General features: G+C 35.8%; 1 non-coding gene across 1 annotated transcript; it reads left to right on the forward strand.

Annotated features, from left to right (window-relative positions):
• The first annotated feature begins 2,283 nt into the window (after nt 1–2,283).
• LOC128289703 (small nucleolar RNA R71) lies at nt 2,284–2,389 on the forward strand. The gene has a single exon (XR_008279348.1). It is a non-coding gene; the product is annotated as a small nucleolar RNA R71 (small nucleolar RNA).
• The last annotated feature ends 17,944 nt before the right edge of the window (nt 2,390–20,333 follow it).

A 20,333-nucleotide genomic window follows, 5' to 3' on the forward strand; every position in this document is an offset into this window, starting at 1 on the left:
ATCCTATGTCATGACATATCGGATATCTCATATTCAATTTAGTAAGCTATTCATCATTTTTCAAAAGCATATAAACATAATTAAACCTTTCCAAATACATTTATTTGTATATAGACTTACCTTGTATGGATTCGAATGAACAAAATCGGCTACTCAACGACTTTCGACTTTTCCCGATCTAATTTCGTTTTCTTTTGTTATTGATCTATATAAATTCAAATTTAACTCTTTTATTCACCAAATCATTCAAATCAATCTAAAAACACAAATTTAGGGCATTTTACAAATTAGCCCTCATAATTTCATATTTTGACAATTTAGTCCCTAATCACAAAAATCACAAAATAAACAAAATTTTCATATACCCATGTTAGGCCGAATTCTCATAGTATTCATATAAGCCCATATATTTCATTTATTTCACATTTTAGTCCCTCAATTTACAAATTTCACAATTTAGTTCAAATTACTCAAATTCATCAAAAATTCAAATACAAAATATGTTAACCCAAAACATATCTTTCATTTACCAATAACTAACTTCACAAAGCTTATAATTTCATCAATGGCTCAACTCAAAGTCATCAAAAAAATCAGAAATTTAGGTATGGGCTTGATAGAACATTAAGCAACGATCACAAAAACGTAGAATTTATCAAAAACCAATCAAAACACATACCTTAATCATCAATTTGCTTGGCCGAACCCTAAGAAACTTATTTTCTTTCTTTTTCTTGTGGTTTTTTTATAATAAGGATGAATGAATTATCCTTACCTCTTCGAAGCGATTTGTCCTCACATCATAAGGGAACGAGTAATCAGAGCTCAAATGCTTAAAACAATTATCAAATAGAGTTTCAGATACCAAATATTTCTTCTTGGAGTTTAAGGCCCCAAAATCTTTCAACAACACATCAACCTAGTGATTAAACACATCAACCTAGTGATTACGCACATCATAATTCCTTCCCTCGAATCCTTCCTTATCAAAAGTTAACATGCTTCCACGAGAGTGAGTATTAGAAACCTAACATAAAACAAAAGAATGGTGAAGTGGGTTAGAAAAATCATAATGCTTCTCACTTTCTTTTTTTCTCATTGTCGAATCTATTCTTAAATCACTCACACATTTGACTCTTTTTGACAAAAAATTCAACTTTCGTTTGGAAGTTTTCTCTTTTTCTCTCTCAATATTTTTGCCTTTCTCTTTCTCTCCAATTTTAACCACCTCATTTTTAGAAGTTTTGACTCCTTTCTCTTTTTATTTTTCCCCCACACTTTTGTTACTTGTTTTCAACATCTCACTTTCTTTTGAAGTATTTCTCGTAGTTCATCTTTCATTCGAATCTGGTCTTTATACATTTGCTTTAGCGTCATTGGTGCAAGTGTAATAGACTTGCCATCAAAATTGAAGGTATATCAATTGGTATAACCATCATTCATCACCTTCCAATCATATTGCCATGGTCTTCCAAGCAAAATGGGCCTGGCGTGCATCAAAACAACATCACATCGAATCTTATTGGTATACTTACCAATCGAAAAACTAATTAACGCTTATTTTGTCACTTTAATTTCTTCTTCGTTATTAAGCCATTGAAGCTTATATGGTTGTGGATGCTTCGTAGTTCACAAACCCAGCTTCTCGACCAAAAGTGAACTAGCCATGTTAGTGCAACTCCCACCATTGATAATCATACTATACACTTTGCCATTCATGTGGCAACGAGTGTGAAATATGTTTTCACATTATCAAACCATTGGAAGGTTAAGCTTGAGGTTGTTTCTAAACTTGTTGGGTAAATACAGGTGGCTGGGTCGATTTAGGTTATGCATAAGTGTTACTGGGTCCAGCCCTTTGGTTACTCCAAGTAAGATTAGGGTGGTTTTGCCAAGATATGTTATAAAAATTTGGATTGCAGTCCTTGCCTTCCTCGGTTTTGGTTCTAGTTACCCATGTAATAAACAAATTATGGGTTTAATGGACATTCCTCGAACAAGTGTCGTTCCTCACAATAAACATAGGCTACATTTTCGAATTGATTCGATGACTGAGGTACAAAATTATTACACCCATTAGTGGTAAAGTTTTCTGCAACTTGTCTTCCTGATGTTGCTCGATTGGTTGGCCATTGGTAATTGTTGCTAAAAATTCTCTCAATGATTTCATAAGCCTTATTATAAGGTTTAAAAAGGAGAGTACCATTAGCAAAAGTGTCTACTATCATTCTTGTGTGAGCATTGAGACCGTTATAAAACGTCTCTCATTGGATGCAATACAGGATTCCGTGATGAGGGCATCATTGTAATAGTCCTTTAAATCTTTCCTATGCCTCATACAAGGACTCGTCATCCATCTATTAGAAGGTAGTGATCTCATTCAGCAACTTAGCATTCCTGTTAAGTAGGAAGTACTTCATAAGGAATCTTTCTACTAACTCTTGCCATGTGGTAATGAAATCTGGTGGTAATGAGTTTAACCAGGATCGAGCTCTGTCCTTTAGTGAATATGGGAACAACTTTAATTGTAATGCAACTTCGGGTACTCTGACTAACTTGAAAGAATCGCTCACCTCCATAAACAATCTTAAATGAAGGTGAGGATCCTCTGTAGGCATTCCACTGAATTGACCCACTGTCTTAAGCATTTGGAACATGACTAGCTTCAGCTTGAATTGTTGTGCCTCGATTTTGGGTCTCCTAATACCCGAATTAAGCTCATGAAACAATGGCACAACATACTGCCTTAGAGATCTATCCCTGTCATCAGCAATAATGATGGGACTTTGAGCATGATTTGCTCCGCTTTCTTGATTTTGATTTTCAAAGATTATCTCTTCGGTTCTTCTTTGAATTGCTTGCCTTCTTCATTGTCGAAAAGTCCTTTCAATCTCAAGGTTTACTGGGAGTAAGACGATAATTTGATCAATAACCATAAACACCTGAAATAATCATAGAAAAATAATTAAATTAGAATTAAACAAAAAAAATAAACCAAAATGAAAAATTAACAATTTCACAAATAGTGGCTTTCAAAATAGTTTTCAGCAACGTCATCAAAACTTAGGATGAAGGAAATGTGCAAGTGTACACAATCACAACAAGTAGTAAAGTGACAAATAAATGTCGAGTTATCATACCAACAGGGACTGTTGAAGAAAAAAATTTATGAAATGTAAAGTTAAACACTTTGGTGATGAAAACAGTTGTTGATTTGGAGAAGTGATCCAAAAAGTAAAACTCATTTAACTAAGTAAATAAAAAGTAAAATAATCCAATGAGCAATTTCTAAAAGATGGGTTAAATTCAAGATGACATAAATATGTTAGATCAATTACATTCTTTAACTTAAAAATACTAAACTCATGTTAATACTGTTACGAATAATTTCACAGCAACTTGGTATTTTGCTAACTATTGCACATACAAACTTACTAAACCAATTAATCTCTTGAACATATTACTAAGTCAATTCAAACAATTAATCAATTTTCCTAAGCAAGTATAAGATTAAGTAAAGTAACAACATAGTCTTATATTGAAACAATTTAATTACAATAATCTTGCAAGTTATGCAAGGCTAATGTACCATTTAATACCGTCGCTAATTAACCTTCAAATACCTTAGAAGATTAAACATGCATCAATTAAATACTATTTCAATTAATTACAATTTCAATACGATTAATAATTAATTCATTTGTTACCTTACATTTATAGTGCATGTATAATATAGGCATGATTTTATTTAATTGAACAAACTGCCAAGGCCTAATAACAACACGAACACGATTATAATAATTTAAGTGGACAAAATGCAATCAATCTAACATGAATTAAATTTAAGCCATTTTAATTAAATCAAGAATAACAACACAATAAATATCCATGTTCATGATCACAACATAAACAAGAAAATTAAAGAAAAGGGAACTAGGAAACAAATTCAGTATTTTTCTGAAGCCAAACTAGTGCACTTCTCTCCTTTCTCAGCTTGTTCTATTGATCCAAAGCCTTAATGAACACTTGAATGCTACTACTCAAAGGTGGATGAAAGGTATTTTTCAAGAGGGAAGTCGACAAGGGAATGAAAGAAAGGAAAATGGGAAAGCAAGAAGGGAATGGAAGAGAGAAAGTGAGTAAAAGTGAGAGATGTGCGAGAATGAATGGTGTGTGAAATGAGGAATAGAAGAAGGGTATTTATAGGTGGGAATGACTGCTAAAAATAAAAAATAAATTTCGTCCACTCCTCTTCCCTTGGCCTGCCATGCATGGTGCAAGTTTGAATGGCTTAAACTTGCTATTTTTAGCTTGAGGTAAAAGGTGGCAGGCATGAAAAGTGAAGGGGCTTGAAAAAAATTTAAGGAAGCTTCAAGGGTTGTTTTGAAACTAATAAAATTAACTAAATAAGCTGATTGGATCAAATATAGGGATGGCTTTGGGCTGCTTATTTGCTTGGTGGATCAATCTTCTTTACTTAGCACAACTGAGCCTCCTTTCTCCTTCAGACTTTATATTAATTTTTAACCCAGTTAATGTTGGATCAAAATTGCATATAAATTATGTCTAATAAATATTTTTGGACCTTACATGGTTGGAAAATTTATTAGCCTTACTCTTGATTCACTTGATGTATAAAATTACCCCAACGGTTCATGCCTTTTGAGGTAACAGCCGATCCAATTTTCACCATTTGTCCAAAAACTATCGACAAAAATCAATATGTTAATAATATAAGTACAAGTTAATTATTTTATCATTATATTATGAATTTAGACAAAAATTATTATGAAGCTGCACAAATTAGAGCTTAAAAGGTGATGAAAAAGTCTATATATATTTTTTGTTTCTAGGTACTCGGTTGGATTTCAGTATAGCTTTTCATCCACAATCCGATGGTCAATCGAAGAGGGTTATTTAGGTTCTAGAAGACATATTGAGGAGTTATGTAATCGAGTTTCAAGGTAGTTGGGAAGAACATCTACTGATGGTAGAGTTTGCCTACAAGAACAAATATTAGTCAAGTACCCAAATGGCACCTTATAAAGCTCTTTATGGTCGTAAGTGTAGCTCACCTTTATGTTGGACTAAAGTGGGCAAGAGAAGGTTGACTGGTCCAAAATTAGTCACGGAGACTGAGCATAAAATTTAGTTAATTCGAGATAGATTGAAGTTAGCTTCTAATAAATAGAAGTCGTATGCCAATTTTTAGCGCAAGGGCATGAAATTCAATGTGGGGGATTTGGTATTCCTTAAAGTCTCCCCATAGAAGAAAGTTATGAGGTTCGGTTGAAAGGGCAAGTTAAGCCCTAGGTTTATTGGTCCTTATTGAGTGCTTACCAACTAGAATTGCCTTCTGAATTGGATCATATTCACAAGTGTTTTATGTCTCGATGTTGAGACGGTATTAATTGGATCCCTTGCATGTTGTACCAGTTTAGGAGATTGAGGCTAGACCGGATTTGACATTTGAAGATGAACTAGTTTGTATATTAGATTGTGAAATCAAAGTGCTAAGACGAAAGTAAATTCCATTAGTTAAAGTGCTTTGGAGAAATCATGGAGTTGAGGAGGCTACTTGGGAGCCAGAAGACTTGATTCAGCTTTAATATCCTTATCTTTTCAAATTAGGTAATTTTGAGGATAAAATTTCTTTAAGGGGATAGAGTTGTAACATCCCAAAATTTAGTTTAATGATAATGTAGAATTATATAAAAAAATAATGAGTTAGCTAAATGGTTAGTTGTTACATGTGAAAGCATGGAATTTAATTTGAGGTCCCAAGTTCAAACCCCTTCTCTTGCAAAATAATTAAATTTTGAAAAAAATCCTTTTTTTATTGTGTTTGCCGTGAATTCCCTTGTAAGTTATGTATAAATGTTAATTTTACACAAAATAATCACCCTCTATTCCTTTTTCTGTCACCCTAGCTGTCCATCCCCTCTCCTCTCTTCCTTGATCTTCAATTTTTCTTTCTGTCTCCATTGTTGCCGTTTCGCATAACACCTAGTTTTATCAACTATTTTCTTTTCTTTTTTCTATAAGATTTTGCATAATCTCCTCAATCATATTGCTGCCATTTTTCTAAAATTAAATCAGTCCCAAATATGAAATCTTAACAACTAACCTTGGATTTTTAAAGATTTAATGGGTATTTCCAACTTTTGAATCAATTCCAAAACTGGTTTTAGATCAGCCCCAAAATTGGCCACTGTGGGTGTTGGTGCGTGTGCCTATGGGAAAGAAAGGGGGTTGTTATTCTATAATTCTTTCCCATATTTTCCAGCATGATTTTAGATTCTTGACCCCTTCTAATCAGCCTTGAAACATTTTTTAATTAGGAAAAATCATTCTTGACCAATCGGCAAATCGGATCTGACAATTCGGGAAGCATAATTGTAGGTAATCGTAAACTAGTTAGTTATTTCGACATAGATTTTTGGAAAATGTTATGGATTGATTAAAAGAAAGAATTTAATCAAGATTATCTACTTATTTTATAGTATTTAAATGTGTTAGGTGCTGACTCAAACACTCCAAATCAACAGCAAAGCTGAAAGACACTCGCGTGTACGATTTGCATCAAAACAATGTAAGAAATCTAACTAGTTTGGATTTGAAAAATAATGGTAAATATGATGATTGGATCAAGCCCATAAGTGGGTGTTTAAGGGATGTTTAATAGGTGAATTAATTGAGTTATATACTGACTTTTTTCAAATTTAATTTAGGTCTATTTTAAAGTTTATTAAAGGAACCATAAGCGTCGCTAGTGTGCTGTAAAAGATAGTAAATAAGGTGTGGGACTGACACTATAAAAACTTATTTGATAATTATATTTATTATGATTGAACATTTAGATTACTGATTAGGCTTGACTTAATAGCTAAGTAATTAAATTTGTAAGTGGTCGAATCAGGTACGTTACGAGCCCTAACTATTTGGCATGATAGCATAGTTGCTAGTTTGACTGAATGATTGATTGAGTGACATTGTCATGAATGTTTCGTTAGTTTGATATGTATGGCATGATTATGAATGAGATAAGACTTATGCATGATATATTCGTAGAAGTGATTTGTTATGATATGTTTGAAAGACTGCTATACATGCACACAAAGAAAAGATATAAATGAACATGAAATTGTGATTTGTTGAATGATACCATTTTATTGGTAAATTGAAAGTTGGAATATTATTTCCATTCATTGAAAGTATTTGATAATTGAAGGCATATATTGAAAATGCAAATAAAATGTGAAAGTATGATTTATGACTATGTATGAGATTGTCTAACATATTGCATTTGCATTGGGGTGGGTTATTTGTGGTTGATGGAGGAGTTCCGTGGAGTACTGCCAACATATTAAGTCCACATTTATGCGTAGTTAGTGCACTTCACCTGGAGTACTGAGGGGATTGGCGATTTTATCACATTATATGGTACTAGAGATTTTATCACATTATATGTTATCCAATAGAATTTCTACATTTAAGTTATATGATGGTTTCAACCACATCGAGCTTTGCTCACATATGTTGGAGTTTGGCAAATGGGTTTTGGGGAACTCGTGGTGTGTAACAGATGGTATGGGTAGGACTCACATGTACATTATGTCATAATCTTATTACATAAGAATGGTACCATCGATGTTGATTGTGTTATTTGGTTCTATGAGAAAATGCTTGAATGTATGTAATATGTTTGATTGTTTAGACTCACACTGAGCTTGTTAAGCTCACCCCATTACTTCAACTTCTTAGGTAATGAATGAACTTAGGATCATAATTGGCATGTAGACGTACGACGAAATTTGGACTCAAAACACCATTATGATTTTATTTATTTTTCTTTAATATTATTATTCAGTTTTTGGACTGTAAAATTATTTAAAGCTGTGGTTTGGGACTGTTTTCATTTTGGGGATTTCCATGCATGCATGATTTTCATTCTTAGGATGAATTTTTGGATTTATATATATATATATAGAAATTGAACTATGCATGTTATTTGGCTAAGTAAATAATTGGAATAGTATGATATATTTCTTCCGTAACCAAGATAAACAAAATATTTTTCAAAGGCAATGATTTGTATTGAGTTTTTTTTGAAAAACTACACCTAATTCGCTATCTTGACTTAATGATGTTTGGATTAGTTAAATGAACGTTTTCCAAAATTAATGAAGGGAATTACAGTTTTATAAAAAAATAGAGTTTTTTTTTTTAGGTTTCAACTATTGGTATAATAGGTTCGTCGCTTAGGTGACCAATGTGACTTTAACAATTCGGCCATAATGTCTAGGCTGGGTTTGGGAGGTTACAAATTCCATTGTAAAGAAGCCAAAGCAAGATACGACAACATCTTCAAAAATTAACAAATGCTTCTGTAACATCATTAACCCGTATCTGTCACTAGAATAGAGTTACGAGGCATTACCGATCAATCACCACATAAATCATACATATATGCATTTATAAACATAATTCATTCAACATATTCACATTGTCCCTTATAAGGCCCTACGAGACCTTAAGACATGCTTAGAAGAGGTTTGGGACTAAACTGATAACATTTGAAAAATTTGGGAAACTTAGAAAATTTTCATGCATTTAAGGGCCAGATGGCCGTGTGAACAAGCCGTGTGCCTCACACGGCTACCTGACACATCCGTGTCACAGGCCATGTGAAAATAGGGCATACATTCTAACTTGTACCACACGGCCGGCTACATACCATTGTGCCAGCCCGTGTGCCACACACGGCTAGTAGACACGCTCATGTGTCTAAGCCGTGTAACTCACTGAATTGTTTTAATTAAGCATCAAGGGTCACACGGTCGAGTCACATGCCCATGTGCTCAACTGTGTGGCATTAAAATAAGCTTATTATAAGATACTTTTCCCACTCAAGTCATATGCATCTTAAAGCATCCAAATGGTACCAAATATACAACCAAATAAGTCATCAAAGTGACCATTACCATCATAAATTATACCATATTGAATCATTACATTTCACTTCTCAAATCTCAACCATTTCGTAACCAAAAAACACAGCAAAACTAGCATGAATAATTTACCATCTTTAACATTTTTCATATGTCTTAAATTCAAACTAAATAACCAAACAAAGCTTATCAATGCATCATCTCAAACTCATACCAACACATGCCATTTCTTAATCCACATTTGCATTCCAAGCCAAACCACAAATACATAACATAAGCCATTTCAAATGACCATATACATTTCTAACAATCATATCAAAAAGACCATAGCCTATACATGCCATATAACCAAATCACAAAGTGTAAAAATACCAAAAATCAATAGCCGGATAGTGTGATGCAATCTCTATTGATTTCTAACTCGAGCGTACGTTTGAACACTATAAAACATAGAAAAATAACATAAAGTAAGCTTCACAGCTTAGTAAGTTCGTATGTGAGCTCAAAATTATCATAACATTCATATAACAATTTGAAATCGATAAATCATTAACATTTAAAGCATCAATTTATGAGCTAACATCAAATTATTCATGTCTTCATTCACAAGTTCTCAACTTCATATAACTCGATACATGAGTAGTTTTTCGTACATACCTGTACTGATACCTTTCTATTTATCACCCATACTCTTATCAAACCTCTCTGGTTTATAATTGCTTATGATACAAATTCAACGATTTTCTGATGCCATAGTCCAACCATGGTCTTACACATACATTGCCAAGGCCATGCCGTGGTCTTTCTTTCACGTGCCATAACTCGGTTATGGTCTTATTAGTCGATTACCATATGTATATTTAGTTAAAACAATTGTAATTTATATCTCACATAACACTCAATACATATTTCATTATAGTCAAATAAACAAATTTTGACATGAAACATACTTATACACAATTCTTTCTTATTTAATATACATAATACAATATGAACTCACCAATTTACTTTCATTCAATTCTCACATAGGTTCTGTATGTACCTGTATTACTCATTCTGACCGTTCTTTAAATCTTGTCTTGACTATGCCCGTTGAACCTTTTAGAATTGCTAAGGATACTCGAATATCACATAAAGCTCATACAATGCCATATCCCAGATATGGTTTTACATGTTACCACATATCGATGCCACAGTCCCAGACGGGGTCTTACACGAAATATTATAACGATGCCAATGTCTCAGACATGGTCTTAAACATAATCATAATGCAATGCCAATGTCCCAGACATGGTCTTAGATGTAATCTCGTCTCGGTAATCCTAATGTCCTGACATTTGTCCTATACTATTCCTAAGGGTCGTATGGGACTTCCCATACTTAAGTACATTTATTAGCATGCAAACTTACCTCGTTCGCTGTAACGACGAATTAGGTGACTAATCCCATACTTTGTTTTCCCCCGTTCTAGATCCAGATCTCATTTTTCTCAATCTATATACTAAAAAAATTTACTTATTTCATCATTAATTCATTCAATTTAACACAATTTACACATCTTGGCAAAATTACACCTTTGTCCCTATTATTTCACATTTTTGCAATTTAGTCCTTAACACATAACATATAAAATTCATGAAATTTAAACAATAACATGCTTAGCCAAATATTACCCAATTATACATCAGCCCATATTTTCACTTTATTCTTACTTTTAACCACGTAATTTCATAATTTCACAAATTAGTCCATAATTTGCATTTTTACTCAAAGTCACTTTGTAAAATATGTAAAACTATCATCTAACTTTCATATTTCATCATCAATAATCAAAAAGCATGAATATTCATCAATGGAATCTCAAGAAATCTATAACAATTTCAAAAATGGAGGTTCGGGCTAGCTAGATTAAGTTGCAACGAGCTCAAAAACGTAAAAATTATTAAAAATCGAGCAAAAACCACTCACCTATCAAGCTCCAAAGCTTGGACAAATCAAAATATTCTCCCATGGCTGATTTTAAGTTGAAATTTAGATGGGGAAGATGATGGAAATAAAAATATAGATTTTGGTTTTATTAATTTTAACTTTAATTAACTATTTACTTAATTAACCTATAAAAAATTAATAATTGCACCAAATGCCACTCCACTAACATCCACTATCTCATAAATGGTATTTACCGCATAAGGACCTTCACTTTTAAGTTCTATAGCTATTTGACACCTTTAGCTTATAGAAGGCAACTTTTACGCTTTACGCAATTTAGTCCTTTTTACCGAATTAAGCCTTTCAATGGTAAAATTTCTTTATGAAATTTTCACACAATAATTCTATCATTCTATAAACCATAATAAAATATTAAAATAAATATTTTGACTTTAGATTGTGGTCTCAAAACCACTGTTCCTATTAACCCTAAAAGTGGGCTGTTATAGCTTCTTAAAAAAGGTTTTACATTGAAAGAAAGAAACTATACTAGTTTCAAGACAGGTATTCGATAAATTGCTAAAGATTTAAATTGGGAAGTGTTTTTTGAGAAAAGACAGAGTGCAAATGAAGAGTTAGTCTGTGAATTTTATGCAAATTTGACCTCAAACAAATTAATAGAAGTGTCTGTCTGAGGAATCAAGGTAGCAATAAACTCAAACACTATCAATGAATTCTTTGATTTGTCTAATTTCGAAGACAATGAATATTCTTCCTTAATGGAAAATATTGAGGCCTAGAAATTGCAAGAAATTCTGGAGGAACTTAAAGTTTTGGGTTCTAAATGGACTCTGTCAAAGCATGAAACTTACACGTATTTGACACTATTAGTGAAGGTATGGTTTTATTTTATTTAGTTCAATCTTATTCCTATGTCACATGGGACTACGATTTCAGTAGAAAGAATGGTATTACTATACTCAATTATGATGGAAAAGATCACTTATATGGGAAAGATCATCCTAAGAGAAATTTGAAACCGTGCCATTGGACGTTTTGGTCCAACTTATTTTTGATTTACTATAACAATTTTGTGATTGAAAGCGAAAATTCTGACAAACGTAAAGAAGACAGGGTATAGCCAAGGCACAATCAAAGATTGAGGCCTCTTCTGGGTAGAAGGAAATTCTGTTCTACAACAGCAAGCTGAATCGAATGATGAACCTGAAGAAGAAGAAGTTTCAACAGGGACAGAACCAATACAACCAGTTGAAATTCCTAATTTGGTAGAGCCAACTAAACCAATGTCAGAACCTAACAAGACTACCCCAACACTCAGAAATTGTTCACCTCGCCCAAATCTTCGTGATGAACTATCAAAGTTGATGGACATAATGCAACATATGCAGTGGCAGCAACAAGCTTACTGGAGATAATAAAAAGTATGGGAGAACTCATTAAGAAACGATTTTATGAAAATATTTCATGATCCGTTTGTTTTTGTGCCTAAATTTCAGACTTTATATTTGAACCATAGACTCCAATGTTGACTAGGGAATGAGGCGATTCAAGAAAAAGCAAGGGCGATAAAGCAAAAGATCTGTTAGATTCTGAGGGGTTTGCAAATAAATAAAAGGGGGGATCTTGTCTTTACTTTATTTTATTTCTTAGGATATTTTAATTTTTTAAGCTTAGGTTCTTTTAGGAAATTTTTTATTTCTCGCATAATAAAAAAAGAGGTGGAAATCATCAATAAATTTGAACAAGTTGAAAAAATGAAGTCTGGTAATGGATATGTACATGTCTAGGGTTGGATCTGCCAAGGAAAAGCATGGTATTTAAGTAGTCAAACTTGACTCACCTCCTTTTCCTAGGGTCCTACCTGGTGTACAATATCTATTCACTTCTATATTTTCGTTCTCTATTGTTTCTTGCAATGGGGACATTGTTCATCTTAAGTAGGGGGGACCAAAAATTGAAATTGTTTTTCTTTTTCAAAATATATTTTTCTTACAATTATGATTAAGTTATATTTTGTTCAAAATTTTAATTTTGTTAATTATGCTAAACTTTAGTGAAAATAAAGTTATATTATCTCAATAATTGCTATGTTAGTTTAATTATGACATAAATATTACTCTTAATAAAGTATGTAAATCGAACCTGTAACACCCCGTACCCGATATCGTCGCCGGAGTCGGACACGAGGGGTTCACAGACTAAATTCACTTGCCACACAGACCATTTTAACGTTTCCAGACAAGCTGGCTGACTGCATCACTGTTACCTTAAAAATCATATCTCGAGTTCCAGAACTCGAAAACCAGTTCCGCAAATTTTCCCCGAATTTAGGCTCATATATCCATCCATGGATTTATTTCTAGAATTTTTGGTTGAGCCAATTAGTACAGTTTATTAGTTAAAGTCACCCCTGTTTCAGGGTTCGACTACACTGACCTTTGCGCATTATGTCTTGGATATCTTTCTGTACAGGGCTCCAAACCTTATGCCGTTTCTTTCTAAAGAAACTAGACTCACAAAGAAATCTGTATATATAGAGAATGAATTCTAATTCTCTCTGGTTAATTTATAGTGAATTTTCAAAGTCGGAACAGGGGATCCAGAAACCGTTCTGGCCCTGTTTCGCGAAAACCTGAATATCTCTTAAAATCCGACTCATATGACCGTTTCGTTCCTTCCATATGAAAGTAGATTCATCAGGGTTCAATTTCATAATTTATTCACTATTTAATTCTACTCCTACTATTTTTAGTGATTTTTCAATCTCACATCACTGCTGCTGTCAGCATCTGTTACTAAGGCAAACAATGCCTATTTCATAATTCCTCCATGACCCAACTAATCATCCATCATTCATATCACAAATTATGACCACCTTATCAAAATTAAGATTTTTAAGACTCATGAATAAGTGTTTTGGAACCAAATCCAACCAACCATATGGGCCATTTTCGCATGGCTAAAGTTTACAACCCAAATTTCAACAAAACAAAATAGCCTATACATGCCAAATGTTCTCCTAGATCGACTAAGAAGACAATACCAAAGATTGCTTGCGGTGTGATGACTTGATGACGGTTCCGAGCACACAAAAAGAGACGAGTCCAAGAGACCTAAAATGGGTGACAAGAAAACACCGAGTGAGTATATAACTCAAGAAGTCATAAGCATTTCACAACCATCCTTTAACCAAATTATCACTAAACGAAACAATGAAAACGAGGCTAAGTACTCCATCCATACCGCTATACCATGGATTCCTTAGGCCTATCGGTTCGATCTCATACCAAGTCATACATTCACATTTCATATTCTATTTAAAAGGATAATTGAGGCATTTCCATACATCATCTCATTTCTGCAACAATCATGCAATCAAATGAACTTTCATCTATTCCACGATACCTTATTTACGGGAATGCAATTTAAATCATCACATAGATTTAAAACTTACCAACTCAACCCCGAGCATGAACATAGCGCCTATTCGCCGTGAGCTCAAGGTACTTACCCTTTCCGCTGTCCATGATCAACTCGATAAGGTCACACCCTCCATATGAGTAACCGATCGAACATATATATATATATTAAATTCGCACACGTAGTGCTTAATAATCGATCACGCACACTTAGTGCCATGTGATTTAAGCTCGCACACATAGTGCCGTATAATTTAAATTCGCACACTTAGTGCCATACTTTTCAAGCTTGCACACTTAGTGCCATACTTTTCAAGCTTGCACACTTAGTGCCATACTTTTCAAGCTTGCACACTTAGTGCCAATCTTGTCACCATGCCCATTTATTGCCCGCACACTTAGTGCCGAGACCAAACGCCTACGCATTTTACTACCTTTATACATTCAACAATGTCATCATTCCATACACATACATTTTCATTTATATATCATCTCATTAAACACAATTGCATAGATATTATGATCATTTAAATCAATACCAAATATATGCTTAATGACTTACCTCGGATGTTGTCGAATGTCTTCAACGGCTATTCAATTACTTTTTCTTTCCCCTTGTCCAACTTCGATCCTCTAAGCTCTTGGGCTAATTCAAACAAATTTATCTTATTAAAGTCCCATCATTGTGACAGCCCAAAATTGACCCTAGTCGGAAGATGGTCTCGGGACCACAAAACCGAGGCATAAAAATAATTTAAAATTTATTTCGATGCCTATAATATGTGTGTATTCATGTATGACATTTTTTGATGATTGGTTTAGTGTTATAAAGGTGAATTTCACTAGAAAGGACCTAGTAGTGAACTTTGAAAGTATGATGGGGAAATGTGTGATGACTAATTAAAGCATGCATGCAAAATAATGGACTTGCATGTCAAATTCCCCCTTTTATAGGTGGTGGCCGGCCATGACAAGGGAGGATGGGCTAAACATGTCATGAAACATGTTTTGTTGGTGTATTAGGGTGAAATAATAAACAAAGGTGTATGGGTGATAAAAAAATGAAAAAAAATGTGTGTGAGTGTGGTAATCCCCCCCCTTGCCGTGAGTTGAGAAAGAGGGAAGAAAAAATTTTGTTGTGTTCATCCTTTCTCATCCTTTTTGGCCGAAAATCATAAGGGGAAGAAAGAGGATTTTTGCTTCATGCTTGGTTTAGAAGAGATCTAGAAGGTGATTTGGCTAAATTGGCATCAAGATTAAGCTCAAGAGCTAAGAGGGCCACAATTGGACAAGGGGAAGGAAAAAGTGATCGAATAGCCGAAAAAGCCGTTCGACAACATCCGAGGTAAGTCCTCAAGAAGTGACCTTAGGTAAGTCCTCAAGAAGTGACCTTACTTGAATTATGTGAGATGAAGTAGGAATGTGTATGATTATTGATTTATGTGAGTATGAGAAATTGAATGATACCCGGGCTAAGTCCCGAAGGCGAATATGCTTGTGAATATATGTGCGTTTGAGCCTTAGTAACGAAAATGAAATATGTATGTCCAATGATTATTGATGTATGTGTACATGAGAAATTGAATGATATCCGGCTAAGCCCCAAGGACAATTATGCTAGAAATTATATCCGGTTAAGACCAAGGCAATTGTGCTAGTGGCTATATCCGGGCTAAGACCAAGGCATTCGTATGAAGTTATTCTATCCGGCTAAGACCAAGGCATTTGTGCACGTGATTATATCCGGTTATATTCAAGAATCTTGGGCTGGAGGTGAGTGTTGGTTGTTGTAATGAATTCAATTAGTACGCACACTCGAAAAGCCCAAAGGATAAGGTACGTTATATGTGCATTGGAAAGTCGACATGTTTGAGCATCATTCGCTCAGTCGACTAATGAATTTCAGTTATCGAATTGATTGATACTTTGTGAAAGTATATAATGATGAAGTGTGAAGTAAGAATGCGTATTAATGAAATGATGCATGTGGCTATGTGAATGTATTGCTGTAATTAGAGTTGATTATATTTCTTGAGAGTTACTAAGCATAAAAAAATGCTTACCCCGTTACTTTGGCCCTCTGTTTTATAGATTTCGCTCGATAGCAATCGGATTCGGGATCAATAAAGTCGAAGTCATCGACACTATCCACGCCTCTATTTTGGTATAAATTTTGGTTGAACTTTGAAATGGCATGTATAGGACTACCCCTTGTTGGTTGAATATGTTGTGATGTATATATGTACGGCCATGCGAAAATAGCTCGTAAAAGTGAAGTATCGACTTAGACTAATTGTGGTTTGTATGTATATATTTGGTGTCATGATGTGGCTATGGCTTGGAAATGGGAATGTTGGTCATATGATCAGCCATTGGCATGGTTAAAATGATCATATATGAACCTATGTATGGCAAGACTAGTTGGTTCATGGAGACTACCAAATAGGTAAGACCTACCTTAAAAACAGATGCTGCCAGCTGCAGTGATGTGAATGCGAAAAATCACCAAAATTCGTAGGAATAGAATTAAATAGTGAATAAGCTATGTAAATGAACCTTAATGAGTCTATTTTCATATGGAAGAAACGAAATGGTCATAGGAGTTACATGTTAAGAGATATTAAAACTATTGTGAGACAGGACCAGAACGGTTTCTGGGTTCCTGTCGCAACTTTAAAATTTACTATAAATTATCCAAAAGAATTAGGAGACATACCTTATATTTAAAGATTCCATTTTGAGTCTAGTTTCATTAGAAGCAAACAGCACCAGCATTAAATCCCTGTACAGAGAGATATTCAAGTTATACCGCGCGAAGGTCAGAGCAGTCGATCCCTGTAACATGGGTGACTTTAACTAATAAACTGTACCAATTGGCCCGACCAAAATTCTAGAAATAAATCCATGGATGGATATATGAGTCTAAATTCAGGAAAATTTACGAAACCAGTTTCCGAGTTTTTAAACTCGAGATATGATTTTAAGGCGACAGTGACGCAGTTTTCCAGCCTGACTGGAAATGTCAAATGGATGGGCAAAACAAGTGAACTTGGCTTGTTAACCCCTCGTGTCCGACATAACGCGATGGTCTCGGGTTCGGGTGTTACAATTTTATTGGTATCGAGCCACGGTTTAGTCGATTCTAGGACTACCGTGATGTGTTTGGGGTCTAGCTATACATGCCATTAAATGATGAATCGATAGTGTGGTGATTTCGACAATTTGACTTTGTGTTTGTTTATAGCAATGGATCCCGATCCCAACCGAAAGCGATAGCTGATGATGTGGAGAGTGTGGCGCTGCTCCGCGCAAGGGACAGCGCGGCGGACTCTCAACCTATGGCCAGCAACCCGAATGATGAGGCTAGGCAAGCCTTTTATAGTGTGATGAACGAATGGTTTAATCAATACATTCGAACTAACACTACTGTTCCACAACCTCCATTCCCGACAAATGCACCCCCGCACCTACAATACCTCCGTGGATGACCAAATAAGGTCAAGTAAGCCCCAATCGATAGGATTCGAAAACATGGGGCCACTGAATTTAAGGCTACGGATGATGATGATGCCGAAGCGAGCTGAATTTTGGTTAGATAACACTATCCGGTGCTTGATGAGCTATCCTCACACCCGATGAGTGCTTAAAGTGTACCATCTCCTTGCTACGCTGAGTCCGCCTACTATTGGTGGAGTACTCGACTGTGGTGCCTAGAGAGCAAGTGACTTGGGAATTCTTTCAAACCGAGTTCCGAAAAAAGTATATCAGTCAGAGATTCATCGACCAAAAGCGGAGGGAATTCCTTGATCTTAAGCAAGGTTCGATGTCGATTCGACTCACGAACGAAAATTTGTGAGGCTTAGCCAGATGCGCGAGAATGCATTTCGTCCAGTCTGTTATGTGTAAACGCTTCAAGGATGGGCTGAATGATGATATAAGGATGTTTGTTGGCATCCTCGAGATACGAGAGTTCGTAGTACTTGTTGAGCGAGCTTGTAAAGTCAAGAGCTTAGAAAGGAGAAACAAAAAGCTGATGTGGGAACCGGAGAATTCGAAGAGGTCCTCGGAAAGTCTCTTCAACAAGCATCAAGAGATTTCGAGATGATGCGAGCCGGTCTAGAGGCGTTTGGGCTTTTCTAGACGAGGACGCGATCGACCCCGTGACCACACGAGTCACTTCGATCGCCGATGGTGGAAATGATCGCCGAGAGAGGCGGAGTGTCCACATTGTGGCAAATGGCATTCGGGAGCTGTTGGTTTCGTGATCGCTCCTGCTAGAAGTGTGGATCGGCCGACCACTTTATGAAGGATTGCCCGAGGATGCATGAATAGAATGTAAGTCAGAGTGGAAACCCGGTGCTACCATCGCCGAGGTAGGCCACCTAGAAATGTGGGCAATGTCATGGCGGTCGAGAGGATCTAGAGATGCTACCATCGGATCGAGGCTCGTGCTCTCGCTAGGACTTATGCCATACGCGCACGCGAGGATGCTGCCTCTCCGGATGTCATTCACGGTACTTTCACTCTTTTCAATACAAATGTGATTGCTTTGATTGACCCCGGTTCTACTCATTCATATATATGTGAAACCTTAGCATCCAAAGAAGACTTTGCCTATTGAGTCTCTTGAGTTTGTAATTCGGTGTCAAACCCCTTGGGTCATTACGTGCTTGTCAACAAAGAGTGCAAGAAAAGTCCCTTAGTGTTCCGAGGTTCTTGTTTTCCGGCGGACTTGATGCTTTTGCCGTTCGATGAGTTCGACGTTATTCTTGGTTTGGATTGGTTGACCATGCACGATGCGGTTGTAAATTGCAAGAGCAAGACTATCGATTTGAGGTGCGCGAATAATGAAATAATTCGGGTTGAGTCTACGGACTTAATGGAGTTGCCAGCTGTAATATCAGCGATGTTGGCCCAGAAATATGTAAGAAAAGGGTGCGAAGTGTACCTTGCGTACGTGCTCGATGACAAGGAATCAGAAAAGAAACCCGAATCTGTGCCCGTGGTTTGTGAATACTCGGATGTTTTCCCCGAAGAATTGCTAGGTTTACCACCTGTTCGGGAAATAGAATTTGGCATCGAATGGTACCTGGTATCACTCCAATTTCGATAGCTCCGTATCATATGGCACCAACGGAATTAAAGGAGTTGAAAGCTCAGTTGCAAGAATTGGTGGATAGAGGTTTTGCTCGCCCGAGTTTCTCGCCTTGGGGTGCGCCAGTGTTGTTTGTGAAAAAGAAGGATGGAACAATGCGGCTGTGCATCGACTATCGTCAGCTTAATAAAGCGACGATAAAGAACAAATATCCGTTACCACGTATCGATGACTTGTTCGATCAACTGAAGGGAGCCTCAGTGTTCTCGAAAATAGATTTGAGATCGGGCTATTATCAATTGCGAATCCGAGATTCGGACGTACCCAAGACTGCCTTCAGAACAAGATATGGTCACTATGAGTTCCTAGTGATGCCGTTTGGGCTCACTAATGCCCCTGCAGTATTTATGGATTTAATGAATCGGATCTTTAGTCCATATTTGGATCGATTCGTAGTCGTGTTCATTGATGACATCTTGGTCTATTCAAGAAATGAGACCGAACATGCTGAACACCTGCGGTTAGTGCTGCAAATTTTACGGGATAAGCAATTATATGCTAAGTTCAGCAAGTGTGAGTTCTGGTTAAGAGAGGTTAGCTTCTTGGGTCATGTGGTATTCAGATCGGTATTCGAGTCAACCGAATAAAATTTCATCCATACTTAATTGGAAGCCTCCAGAAATATTACTGAGGTTCTGAGCTTTTGGGGCTTGCTTGGTTATTACCGACGATTTGTAAAAGGCTTCTCAACGATAGCCACGCCGATGACGGCTTACTCCAAAAGGATGTTAAGTTCGAACGGACGGAGAAATGCCAAAAAAGTTTCGATCAACTGAAAACTTATTTTACTGAAGCCCCAATTCTAGTGCAACCCGAGTCCGGCAAAGAGTTTGTCATCTATAGCGACGCCTCTCTACT

This window comes from Gossypium arboreum, chromosome 2, assembly GCF_025698485.1.
Source record: "Gossypium arboreum isolate Shixiya-1 chromosome 2, ASM2569848v2, whole genome shotgun sequence".
NCBI classification, from domain to species: domain Eukaryota; kingdom Viridiplantae; phylum Streptophyta; class Magnoliopsida; order Malvales; family Malvaceae; genus Gossypium; species Gossypium arboreum.